The sequence below is a fragment of the Chlorocebus sabaeus genome, chromosome 10, assembly GCF_047675955.1.
Source record: "Chlorocebus sabaeus isolate Y175 chromosome 10, mChlSab1.0.hap1, whole genome shotgun sequence".
NCBI classification, from domain to species: domain Eukaryota; kingdom Metazoa; phylum Chordata; class Mammalia; order Primates; family Cercopithecidae; genus Chlorocebus; species Chlorocebus sabaeus.
Window position 1 is genome coordinate 110530162 of NC_132913.1, and position 12990 is coordinate 110543151.

A 12990-nucleotide genomic window follows, 5' to 3' on the forward strand; every position below is an offset into this window, starting at 1 on the left:
CTGTTTCCAAGATCTGCAGAGTATCCCCTTACCCAAGTTTGTATTGTGTCTACATTATTTGGTCCAGATTAAAGGCCTTACTTACTGTGGTCGCACTCTCCTAGGACTCACTGACATGTACCTAGCTCGTCTCTGAACATGCCCTGTATCCTCTTCTTCCAGGACGCTGCCCCAGCCTACTGGATTGCGCAATCCCTTCCTCGCATGCCCATTTCAACTCCTAGCAATACCTAGCACAGTATCAGTCAGTGCTGTCTGATTCATCCAGGTTGAAGGACTGTTTCCTTCAGAACCTCCAGGACTTGTGGTTTCTACCTCATTGATGGTCCTTGGAGTTAATGGCCCTCTACTGGCTTGAGACGTTTTCTTATTTCCATACTTGGTTTTTATATTCTTGAGGCTGGAGACTGCTCTTATCTTTGGACTCCCCCCTATCAACGAAGAACCCTTCTAGGGGTGCAGTGTCCTTTGCCCAGAGAGAATGTTCAATATTTGTTAAATGGAACTGTGTAGGACAAATGGAGGGAGGGGCAGAGGTTGGGAGTTGGCCTGCAAGGGTTTTGCACTCCCTGGTGGGGCTCTTCATTGAGGCAAAGCAAGTTTAGAGTGGTGGGCCATGTCACCTGGATGCCCCAGACTCTAGAAAGCAGGCAACATAAATATGAATTACAAGTATAAATCGGAACTGATGAGGGAGTCTTTTTCCTCCCGGGGAAAGTGAGGTGAAAATCAATATGGAGAACAACATATTTTCCCCTCACTGATGGGTAGTCTTTGGAGCCCTTTCTTCATTTGCACTTTTTCCTTTATTGCTCTCCCTAGGCTTTCCTTTGTACCATCTGCACATATTGTAACCACCCAGTGGGTTCACCGTGACTGCTGCCTAAACAGAGCCAATTTATCAAGACAGGGGAATTGTAATGAAGAAAGAATAATTCACACAGAGTCAGCTGTGCAGGAGACCGGAGTTTTATTATTACTCAAATCAGTCTTCATGATTATTCAGGGATTAGAGTTTTTAAAGACAATTTGGCGGGTAGGGGCTTGGAAAGTGGGGAGTGCTGACTGATCAGGTTGGAGATGGAATCATAGGAGGTTGAAGTGAGTTTTCCTTGCTGTCTTCTGTTCCTGGGTGGGATGGCAGAACTGGATGAGCCAAATTACAGGTCTGGGTGGTGTCAGCTGATCTACCCAGTGCAGGGTCTGCAAAATATCCCAAGCACTGATCTTAGGCTTTACAATAGTGATGTAGAATCCCCAGGAGCGATTTGGGGAGGTTCAGACTCTTGAGACCAGAGGCTGCCTGACCCCTAAACTGTAATTTATAATCTTGTAGCTAATTTGTTAGTCCTGCAAAGGCAGACTGGTCCCTCCAGGAAGAAGGGAATCTTTTAAGAATAGGACTGTTATCAATTTTGTTTCAGAGTGAAACCACGAACTGACTTCCTTCCCAAAGTTAGTTCAGCCTATGCCCGGGAATGAACAGGACAGCCTAAAGATTAGAAGCAAGATGAAGTCGGTTAGGTCTAATTTCTTTCACTGTCATAATTTTCTCAGTGGTAATTTTGCAAAGGTTGTTTCAATATAGCCTTTTGCTCTTCCTTCTCTGCTGGGTATAGAGAAAAAAGGGAGGTGTGATGGGAGTCTCTGGTTCTTGGGATCACTGTGTTCACAGGCATGGAGCTTAGCATTTGTTATTTTTGCGTTTAGGCCCTGACTTCCTTTATGGCTGGCCAGTGGCATATGCGGGCATAAACTTGGGGTCACCTTGCATCTTGCTCTACAGCTGCACAGTCAGGATTCCCAGCTATGTGATCCCTGGCAAGTTTCTTAGCCTCTTTCTGCTCCCCTTTATTTTTTTGTCAAATGGCTAGGATAATAACCCCACCCCAGTCATGTTTATGGAAATGAAATAACAACAATAGCAGCAGTAACCAGAATTTATTGAGTAGTTACTATATGCCAGGCCCTGTATTATGTTTTTACATGTATTAAGTGTTTTAGTCCTCATGGCAGTCTTATGCAGTATATATAGAAGTATTACCATCTCTACTTCATAGAGATGGAGACTGGGGCACAGAGATGAGAAACTTGATTATGGTGACACAGCCAGTAACTGGTAGAACTACGATTTGAACCCGGGGAGTGCCGGAGTTCAAGCTCTGACCACCATGTGATGGTCTATACCAAATGCCAGGCAGAAATGATGTCAAAGAATGTGGCAGAGCAAGGACTTCTGAAAATTATCTCCTTCATAAAAGCAGCAAGAAAACTGACATAAAATATCAGAACCAACCATTTCTGGAACTTTAAATTAAAGGTTTGTAGAAACTTGGAGGGTGTTTATTTAAAAAAAAGGCTAAATCTCAGAACAATAAGCTTTATGGTGTTTTACGTTGCTCTGTTCCCCTCTCTGCCTCCAGTTCTGTAGTAGCTTTGAAAATTCACAGCCTGAGACTAAATGCAACTTGCTCATGAAGTCCTTGCTAATCCATCCCCTAGACATGTAGTTCTCCAGAGGGTGGCTTATGACCTGGCTTTAATATTTATTTCAATTTCCTTTGTATTACAGCTAGTCCATTATTTAGCTATATCCTCATCTCAGTTGAAGGACTTTCAGGCTAGGGACTGTTTCTTATTCTTCCTTCATAGTATATCCCAAAGTGCTTTGTATATAGAACATGCTCAATAAATATCTCCTTATCAATTAAAAAAAAAGAAAATTCACAGCCTGAAAATGAAATTACAGTGAAATCTAGCAGTATGGCAGCCACCAATGGGAGAGGATAGTGGGCCTAGAATTCCTTCAAAGCCTCATTCCCACAGAATTGTCATTATTTTACCTTTAGGGTAGTTTCCTGGAGGATGCTACTTACAAGGCTGTCTTTGTTTGCTTGACTTGAGCTTGTCTAGTGAGAAAAGCATTTTACCCAGGGACACCTGTTGAAAACAATTAGGGGTAGTTGATAAATTCTGTGGGGCAATGGCTAGCTGCTGGGACAAACAATAAACTTATAAGGAAAACAAAAACCAAAGATTAAAAAAGAATAAAACTGAAGCATGAGATGTTCACTGGGACTTTGAAGAGCTTTGACATATTCCAGGGAATCCAGAAAGGCACACACATTCAGAAAGGTGTGTGCATACTCAGGAAAGACCTCCATAGGACCTATTCTCTCACCCATGGCTCACCTTAGGGCTGTGTGCAAGGAGGAAGTGAAGGCTAAGGTAGAGTTGTAAACTAGCTATCTGAGTGTTGAAGGTATGACTGAACATGTAAATTGAGCTCCATTGTAAAGACTAGGAGATTTATTGGTTCCAGAAGTTTAAGTGAAATAAATCTCTGTCCAGTCTTCATCTGGTCATTAAACTAACTGAGTAGAGACTTCAGTGGCCACATATGAGAAAGAATGTAGACAATACAGAATTAGTTCAGAAAAAAAATAAAATAAATAAACAACATACAGCAAGAAAAGGAAAGAAAATCATCTAGATTGAAAAGTAAAAGTAAAACCGTTTCTACTTGATCTTATAAAGATGACATGATCTTATATAGAGAAAAATTTAAAGAATCCACTGAAATATTATTAGCACTAATAAACAAGTTCAACATGGTTGCAGGATATAAGAATAATGTGCAAAATCAATTGTATTTCCATATCCTAGCAACGAATGTATTTCCATATACTAGTTCTGTGTTAATGGATTGGGAGACTCGATATTGTTAAGATGGCAACATTCCCAGATTTGATCTACATGTGCAATGCAATTGATGTCAAATTTCCAACTGCCCTTTTTTAAAAAATAGCCAAAACAATCTTGAAAAACAGAAACAAAGTTGAATGACTTATGCTTTCTGATTTCAAAGCTTACTGCAAGTTGCAGTATTCAAAACAGTGTGGTACTGAAATAAGGCTAGACATATAATCAGTGAAGTAGAATTGCGAGTCCAGAAATAAACCCATATATCTATGGTCAATTGATTTTCCACAAGAACACCAAGGCCATTCAATAGGGAAAGAATAATCTTTTTAACAAATGGTATGGGGATAATTGGATACCTACATGTAGAAAAATAAATTTGGACCTCTACCTCACATCACACACGAAACTTTAGCTCAAAATGGATCAATAAACTAAATGGAAGAGCTACAACCTTAGAAGGAAACATAGGTGTAAATTTTCATGAGCTTAGACTGGGCAACAGTTTCTTAGTTATGACAACAAAAGCACAGCAACAAAAGAAAAAAGAGATAAACTGGACTTCATCAAAATTAAAAACGTTTATGCATCAAAGGACACTATCAAGAACATGAAAAGACAACTCAGAACGGGGAAAAAAAATGTTGCAAATCATCCAGAATGACTAGTATCCAGAATATATAGGAGAATTTAGTATCCAGAATAAATAGGGAATTCTTATAACACAACAATAAAAGGACAAACAACCCAACTGAAAAATAGGCAAAGACTTGAACAGATATTTCTTCAAAGAAGAAATACAAATGGCTGGAGATAAGAGCAAAGGTGTAGAGTATGCACAGTTTCAAATGAGCCCCAGAGTTTGTTTTTCTTATTAAAAAAAAACCCAGAAGTTCCTTTCCCAGGAGACTTGTGTTAAGGGGCCAGGATTTCTGTGGGTTGGGCTTGTGTTATGAGCCATGCAGTCAGAGCAGGCTGAGCATGATGGCTGTCATGCCACAGTGATCCAGTGCTAGGAGGAGGTGGCAGTCCTGGGTCTACACTGCTGGGGGCTTGGTGTGTGATTTGCTGTAGACAAATATTTGGTCCTTTTCAAAGAGGAATCCAGTATCATTCAGCCAAGAAGCTAGGATCTGACAAAGCCCCAACATCAGTCTCTGCTGTGCAATGCTACTTTTTATTTTATTTTACTTCTTTCTTTCTTTCTTTCTTTCTTTCTTTCTTTCTTTCTTTCTTTCTTTCTTTCTTTCTTTCTTTCTTTCTTTCTTTCTTTCTTTCTTTCTTCTTTCTTTCTTTCTTCTTTCTTTCTTTCTTTCTTTCTTTCTTTCTTTCTTTCTTTCTTTCTTTCTTTCTTTCTTTCTTTCTTTCTCCTTCCTTCCTCTTCTTTCTTTCTTTCTTTCTTTCTTTCTTTCTTTCTTTCTTTCTTTCTTTCTTTCTTTCTTTCTTTCTTTCTTTCTTTCTTTCCCTTTCTTTCTTTCTTTCTTTCTTTCTTTCCTTTCTTTCTTTCTTTCTTTCTTTCTTTCTTTCTTTCTTTCTCCTTCCTTCCTTCCTCTTCCCCTTCCTTCCTTCCTTCCTTCCTTCCTTCCTTCCTTCCTTCCTTCCTTCCTTCCTTCCTTCCTTCCTTCCTTTCTTTCTTTCTTTCTTTCTTTCTTTCTTTCTTTCTTTCTTTCTTTCTTTCTTTCTTTCTTTCTTTCTTTCTTTCTTTCTTTCTTCCTTCTCTCTCTCTCTCTCTCTGTCTGTCTTCCTTTCTTCCTTTCTTCCTTATGGAGTCTCTCTGTCACCCAGGCTGGAGTACAGTGATGTGATCTTGGCTCATTGCAACTTCCACCTCCAGGATTCAAGTGATTTTTCCTGCCTCAGCCACCCCAGTAGCTGGGATTACAGGCACACACCACTGCACCCAGCTAAGTTTTGTATTTTAGTGGAGACAGGTTTTTGCCATGTTGGCCAGGCTGGTCTTGAGTGCCTAGCCTCAAGTAATCCACCTGCCTCAGCCTCCCAAAGTGCTGGGATTACAGGTGCGAGCCACTACACCTGGCTTGACTTATTTTCTTTGCAATCATCTTTTTGTTGTTTCGACCTTTAACTTTATAAAATATCTATTGGTTTAGGTTGCAGGACAGGTGTGTTTATTTGAATAAATAAATCAACAAATGAATAAATAAACCAGTATAGGCCAAATGTATATGTCATTAATTAGGTTAAACATGGCAGAGCATGAGGTCAGGACCCTGATGGGTTTGGCTGAAATTTTTTGAAATATTAATCTGAGACACATAGCTATGAGTCTACCTGACTAATGACCAATGATCAACTTACGATGTGGCTTCCTCACTCCACAGGAACCCCCCAGGCAGAAGCAGGGACTATCCACTTCTTATGCTCACTATTCAGCATGAATCAGCATTTTTGACATGAGTATTTCTGTGTAGGTCCCAATTATTTATTTATAGCCTTGGATATCAGCCTCAGCCTCCCAGTGTCCAAGCCTCCTTTGTTTCTTGTTCATTGTGGGTAGTGGTGTGCCACCTTTCACAATTGCCTCCTTGGTATATGAAGAACCAGCTTTGATTTATTTCATTCAGTGCCTGTCAGGCAAATTTTGCCTGCATGATGTTGACAGAGTGAGCTTTCTTGATGAGTAGCCCATTCTTTTTGCCCAGCTAGGCTGATTCTGAGAACTCCAGTTGTGGGCAAAATAGAGATTCCTCATAGTCTTGGGCTACCCTGTGCTATAGACCTCAGCTCTGTCTCTAGAGGGAGACAAATGGAAACGCAATGGGAAGTTGCTGCAACAGGAGGCCAGTCACTAGAGAAAAGGAGACCCCCACTTCCTGCCACCCATAATTTATTTTGCATTTGTGCAAGGGCAACCCAAGCTATGAAATGCTCTTGAAATCCCTAAGTCCCTCTTTAGAACCTACTGCCTTTGCAAAGTGCAGAAGTCAGAGCTAAATGGACATTCCTTTTGATTGGGTCCTGCCTTACCATCTGGTACTTAAAAGGTTTTGGAAGACCTTTTCAAGGCTCCGAAACACTGTTTTTAAATAAGATTGTTGGTTCTGCCCTCCTGAGCTGGAACCTCCGAAACCCTTCCTCAACATCTTCTTTCTGTACTGACCTCTCGATTAGTTGGGGCCAGAGGAAGTGGCTAGCAGCTGAGCATCAGGCATCTAGAAATGGATTATGTGTCTGGCATGATTTCAACAGGAGGTAGGACGGTCTATTCCAGTTCTGCTTCGTCCTGCTGTGTGACCAGGACAAGTTGGATAAGTTACTTTTCTGGTCTCATTCCCCACACTCACAAAATTCTGTTGATAATCACCCTTACTGGGCTTTTGTGAAATTAAAAGTTAAATTAAAAATTCTATAATGAGTGTTTAGCACATTCTCTCTGTTATTCAGTCAACATATCTTTTTTGGAAGGTCTGCTATAGGCCAAGTGCCATTCCCGTTGCTGGGAATAAAATAGCAAATAGTCACTTCTGGTGCTAAACCTAAATTTAAGCTAGATCATCCCTCCTAAAGGCGGGCACCTATCTTCTGCCTTATTGGTCTCCTGTCCTCCTGAATATTGTGTTTTTGCATTTTTTTAAACATTGTTTAATACTGGTGAAGACTGAACACTGGCAGTGTGCTGGCACAGTTCCAAGCTTTTACGTACACGTTTGTTACAATAAACAAGCAGGACTTACAGAGTGTCATCCTAAAGCCACTTTATCTCTGAGTCCCAGTACTTCCTCAGACTCATTCTCTAGGGCCAGCTAGTCCCCTGCCCTGTGATGAAACTCTGGGGCAGACTCACAACTTTTCTAGTTACTCTTAAGTAAGAAAACCCCCCTGGTTGCTCTAGTTTCCCTGAAAAATGTCAGTACAGTAATTCGTATGTCCAGGCCTATGGGAGGGTCATAACTTCTCAAGTTTATTTAGAGTGAAGGCTGCTTCTCTTCTCTCTCCCACTGCTTGGGCCTTGGGCATGCTGGAAGTCATTGGTGGGCAGGGCCATAACTTCCCACCCTGCTTCACGCTGCCTTGGGCAGAAACCAACCAACATGTAGTCCAGGTCTGTGTCTCCCTCCTGCACTCCTGCACCGCCTGCCACTGGCCTATAGGAAACACACTCCTGTCTTTTCTCTTAAAAACCCTGGGAATGGCTGGGCGTGGTGGCTCACGTGTGTAATCCCAGCACTTTGGGAGGTCAAGGTGGGCGGGAGTTCGAGACCAGCCTGACCAACATGGTGAAACTCCGTCTCTACTAAAAATACAAAAATTAGCTGGGTGTGGTGGCAGGCGCCTGAAATCCCAGCTACTTGAGAGGTTGAGGCTGGAGAATCACCTGAACCCAGGAGGTGGAGGTCGCAGTGAGCTGAGATTGTGCCACTGCACTCCAGCCTGGGTGACAAGAGTGAAACTCCATCTCAAAAAAACAGAAAACAAGAAACACCCCCCCCCACCCCCGCCCCCCAAAGAAAAAAAATCCCTGGGAACATGGGCATCCCTAACTCAGCAAGCTCTCCCCAGAGTTCTGACCAGACATGGTTTCTTGCCCTTCACATTTTTCTAGGTGTGGTTCTGATCCCAGTCCTCTGTGTCCAACAGGTTACAGGCTACCGAGACCACTGAGACTCTCAAGTGATCTCTGTGAAGCCCCCCACTCACTTCCCCTAACTGGAGGAGAAAGCAGCCCCTTCCCTACATCTTCCCTAGGAAAGTGAAGAGAAAACATCAATGACTCTTTCTTCAAAATCCTCTACTTTCAATTTTTAAAAAAATACTCTTGATGTGGGAAAGGGGCTCAAACTTTTTGTATTTTTGTCTTGGGGGTGCAATCGTGGATAATTCTATTTCTTCCTCACATCAACCCTATGAGATAGGTACTCTTATGCCTCTTTAAGAGAGGCACAGAGAGGTTAAGAAATGTGCCCATGGTCACACAGCTAGTAGGAAGAACCAAGACAGGCCTAGGCAGCCTGACCACAGAGCCTGTGCCCTTAAACTATATGCCATACCATCATCTGGTCTGAGTTCCCGACGCTTGGATTTGCCATCTGTGTACTTCTAGCCCATCTTTTAAAACTATATACGCTGACATGCTGATTTGTCTTATTGCTTCTGGCAGTTCTGTGTCACCTTGTCAAAGTTTTGACCAGGAATTACTCCAAACACACCACTGATAGCTCTTGAGAAATATGGTTGAAATACATTCAAGAGCTTTATTTTAATTGTTGGTACTCTTGATAAGAATTTTGGAAGCAAAGTCCATGTTCCCACGGTTATTCACAAACACACTCATTAAGTCAGTCAACTCCTCACTCTGGTTTCCCTGGTGCTGACTGCAGGCATGTATGCTCTTAGTTTGTTCTTTGCATGTCCTCAGCAATCATGCATTCAGTGAGTCCTGAACAATCACACACTTGCCCCAGGCCTTGGGGTTGTCCTTCCGGTTAGTAGTTGAGCTCTTTAAAGCAGGAATCTATCTTTTACTTCCTTGGTCTCCTGTCCTCATGCTCCCAAGTGGCAATATCTGGCTCATGCTGGCCTCTCCTGCTGCATCTTCTACCACGTTCCTTTTTGCTGCCTTGACAGAGTCCCCATAGACTTTTTAGTTCCTCATTCTTGCCATCTCTCTTCCCTCCCCACTTTCTTCCTCCGAAGCATCTTTCCACAGATTACCATTGGCCAGAACTCTCTTACTTTCTCACTTCATCTGGGCTCATTCCTGCACAATCTTCAGATCCCAATTCAAGGATTACTTCCTCAAGAGGGTCCTCCCTGATTTCTCTAAGGAATTCAGTCCCCTTAATAATAACTTTCCTAGCATTCTCTCTCTTTTGCAGTACTTGTCACTCTTGCAACTTTACACATACAATTTTGGGATTCTTGTCTGCCTCCCCCACCAATGGTAGGGCCTGTAGAGACAGAGGCAACGTTTTTCTTCTCTCTCTCTTTTATTTCTTTCCCTTGTGTTTTTTCAGCTCTGGGTTCCAAAGCAGCTCTGCCATGTGCTAGCTGTGTGACCTGGGGCAGGCTGCTCCAGCACACTCTGCTTCAGTTTCCTTATTGTATAATGGGGATAATAACAGAGCCTATCTCAAGGGCTTTTTATAAGAATTAAATAAGATAAACTTTGCAAAGTACTTACAGCAATTCCTGAGGCAATTTAGGTACTACGCAAGTATTTGTTAAATAAATATCAGGTTAAAGATACTTGAATTATACATAACAAAGGTGAATTAATACCAACTTCACTGTTAATTTCAGAAGTTCTGGTTCTTCCCTCCTAACCCCCTTGGGGTGATATCAAAGCAGGACCTGCTGATAGCCATGTCCTCCACAGCATAGCTGGTGTTACAGGGAGGGCCTGGAGACCTTATTAAGGACCTGTCAGATATCCAGCCCTGTTTTATTTCTAGCGCTAGGAATGCTAAAAAGTATGTGTCCAGGGAGGGTGACTCAGGGCATTAGAAGGGATGATCCACTGCTCGAGTTCCCAGACAGAACTTTTCAGACAGAATTTCTGGGAAAAGCAAAACCAGTGGTGGGCACTGAGGATTTCATTTTGCAATATTCTGCCTGCCCCAAAGCCTGGTCTGCTCAGGAGGCAGACACAGCCCCGTGGATTATGGGACATTTCTCAGGATCTTGAGACAATTAATGATGCTACTTTTGACATGCCCGAGGGTGGCTAAAACTGAAACACAGAGCAATTATGCAACCCAACCAGTCACGTAGCACCAGCAAGGCTGAGCTGGGTCAGATCTCTGGACTCCAGACTTACGTTTAATCTGATGAGATTCACAGCCATGCTGTTATCCCAGCATAGACTTTGTTTAGTCACAGAAGCTGTTAACATAATTTCAGAGATGTGTGTGGCCAGGGACTCCTGGGTCATCTGGTCAAAATGACGTTACCAGGAAATGAAAGTACTCAAAGCTCTAGAGAAAGTATGTGTCAGGATCAAATAGGAAAACAAAATACAAGTTAAAGCAAGAAGACCAGAACAGGCTTATATTAGTCCATTCTCACACCGCTAATAAAGTAATAAAGACATACCCGAGACTGGGTAATTCATAAAGGAAAGAGGTTTCATCGACTCACAGTTCTGTATGGGTGGGAAGGCCTCAGGAAACTTACAGTCATGGCGGAAGGCGAAGAAGAAGCAGGTACCTTCTTTACAGGGTGACTAAATGGAGTGAGTGCAAGCAAGGGAAATGCCAGATGCTTATAAAACCATCAGATCTCATGAGACTCAGTCACTGAGAGCATCATGGGGGAAACAGCCCCCATGATTCAATTACCTCCACCTGGTCCCACCCTTGACACATTGGGATTACAATTTGAGGTGAGATTTGGGTGGGGACACAGAGCCAAACCATATCAAGGCTGTATATGTAGGCAGAGAAACTGCTGTACTATGAAAAACATAGATATAGGGTAAGAGCATTACTGCTTCACTGATAACTTCTAGAACATGCTGAGGTTGGTGCAGCCTCCAGTACTTAAAATAACATGAATTCAGAAAAAGACAACTTGTAGTTCCATGTTTGTATTTATGTGTATCTAGTTATGTCAGAATTCACATTTATTTTTTTAAAAAAAGCTTTATGAAGACTCAAAAGAAGTTGGAAAAATGTCCATCTTTCACTTCCTACTCTTTCTCAGTTTCTTTTTGTTTCCCATTCAGTGAGACAAAGGGTAGTGGAAAAAGAATGGGTTTTGGAGTTGCATAGATCTGGGGTCAAGTACTGACTGTACTGCTAGTGATTTGACATTGAGCAACTTGCTTTGCCTCTTTGACCTTCAGTTTCCTTATCTATGAAATGGTTGTAATAACACTTGACCTCACAGGACTTAGGTGTAGTTGGTACATGATAGACACTAAGTTAGATTTGAACTGTAGTGTATCTTAGACTCATTTAAAATATATGTTTAAAATGGATTTATCAAAACAGAATAATATTGATGCAAGGATAGACAGAGAGATCAAAGGAACAGAATGAAGAGTTAAGAAATAGAACTGCATATATAAGGTTAATTGATTTTCAACAAAGGTTCCAAGATAATTTTAAACAGGAAAAGGAGACTTTTCAACAAATGATGCTGGAGCAATTGGACATCTGTCTGCAAAACAAAAACAAACAACCCCTCCCAAAAACCCTTGACCCATATCTTACATCGTAGAATAAAATTAACTTGAAATGTATCATAGGTCTAAATGTAAGGCTAAAACCATAAAACTTCTAGAAGAAAGACAGGAGAAAAACCTCATGACTGGGTTAAGCAAATATTTCTTAGGATCCAAACAGCACAACCAAAAACCTTGAAAATAAAATGGACTTCATCAGAATTAGATGTTTGCTCCTGAAAAGACACTGTTCAGGAAATGGAAATGCTAGTCAAAATTGATTTATTTCTTTAACATTGCTGTCTCCTAAAATTGAGGCCTGGGGTAGATATAATTAATAATTCTTGTGCAGTGCCATCCTCTCCCGACAGAGTGCACTTTCTAGATGTGCCCCCTCCCCCTCATTCTTTATGCCACTATTCACTGCCATCATTCTCACAATCCCTGTCACAAATGAGGGCTGGGAAGAAGATTGAGCTATGTGTTTTGAAGTTGGAATTCCCTTCTCTTAAATTCCATTCCTGGGAGTGACAGACAGGGAAAGGAGCAGTGATAAAAAGTCTGGAGATGGGCACACACATGATAGGAGGCAACCTGAAGCCCTTGGGAGCAACAGGGTACTCCTAAAAATGACAACGAAAAGCAGACACCGAGCATGCGCATTAGGCCAGACATGATGCTTTCTTTGCATAATTTCATTTAAATGTTGTATTGTATTGTATTGTATTCTGTTTCTTTAGAGATCTCGCTCTGTCACCCAGGTTGGAGTGTAGTGGCATGTTCAGAACTCATTGCAGCCTTGAATTCCTGGTCTCAAGTGATCCTCCCACCCAGTCTCCCAAGTAGCTGGGACTACAGGCACTCACCACCAGGCCTAGTTACTAATTTTTGTATTTTTTTTTAGTAGAGATGGGGTCTCACTGTGTTGCCCAGGATGGTCTCAAACACCTGGGTTCAAGTGATTCATTAGCCTCAGCCTCTTCAAGCACTGGATTACTGAAATAAGCCACTGCACCCAGCCTCATTTAACTCTAGTAGAAATATCCATGCAGGGAGTCCATGGGAATTGGGGCAGCAGGGACTCCAAGCAGGCGGGTTGTTCCTTCCCTGACTCCTGCAATCAGTCCTGCTCTTCCTTTGGCTCTGACTCGCTCTGTCCTTTG

General features: G+C 41.9%; 1 long non-coding RNA gene across 1 annotated transcript; it reads right to left on the reverse strand.

Moving 5' to 3' along the window:
* Positions 1-975: 975 nt before the first annotated feature.
* On the reverse strand, positions 976-11032 carry LOC140712687 (uncharacterized). Its single transcript, XR_012094400.1, has 3 exons — positions 10837-11032; positions 2877-2940; positions 976-1203 (listed from the first exon to the last, which is right to left on the reverse strand). It is a non-coding gene; the product is annotated as an uncharacterized lncRNA (long non-coding RNA).
* Positions 11033-12990: the final 1958 nt, after the last annotated feature.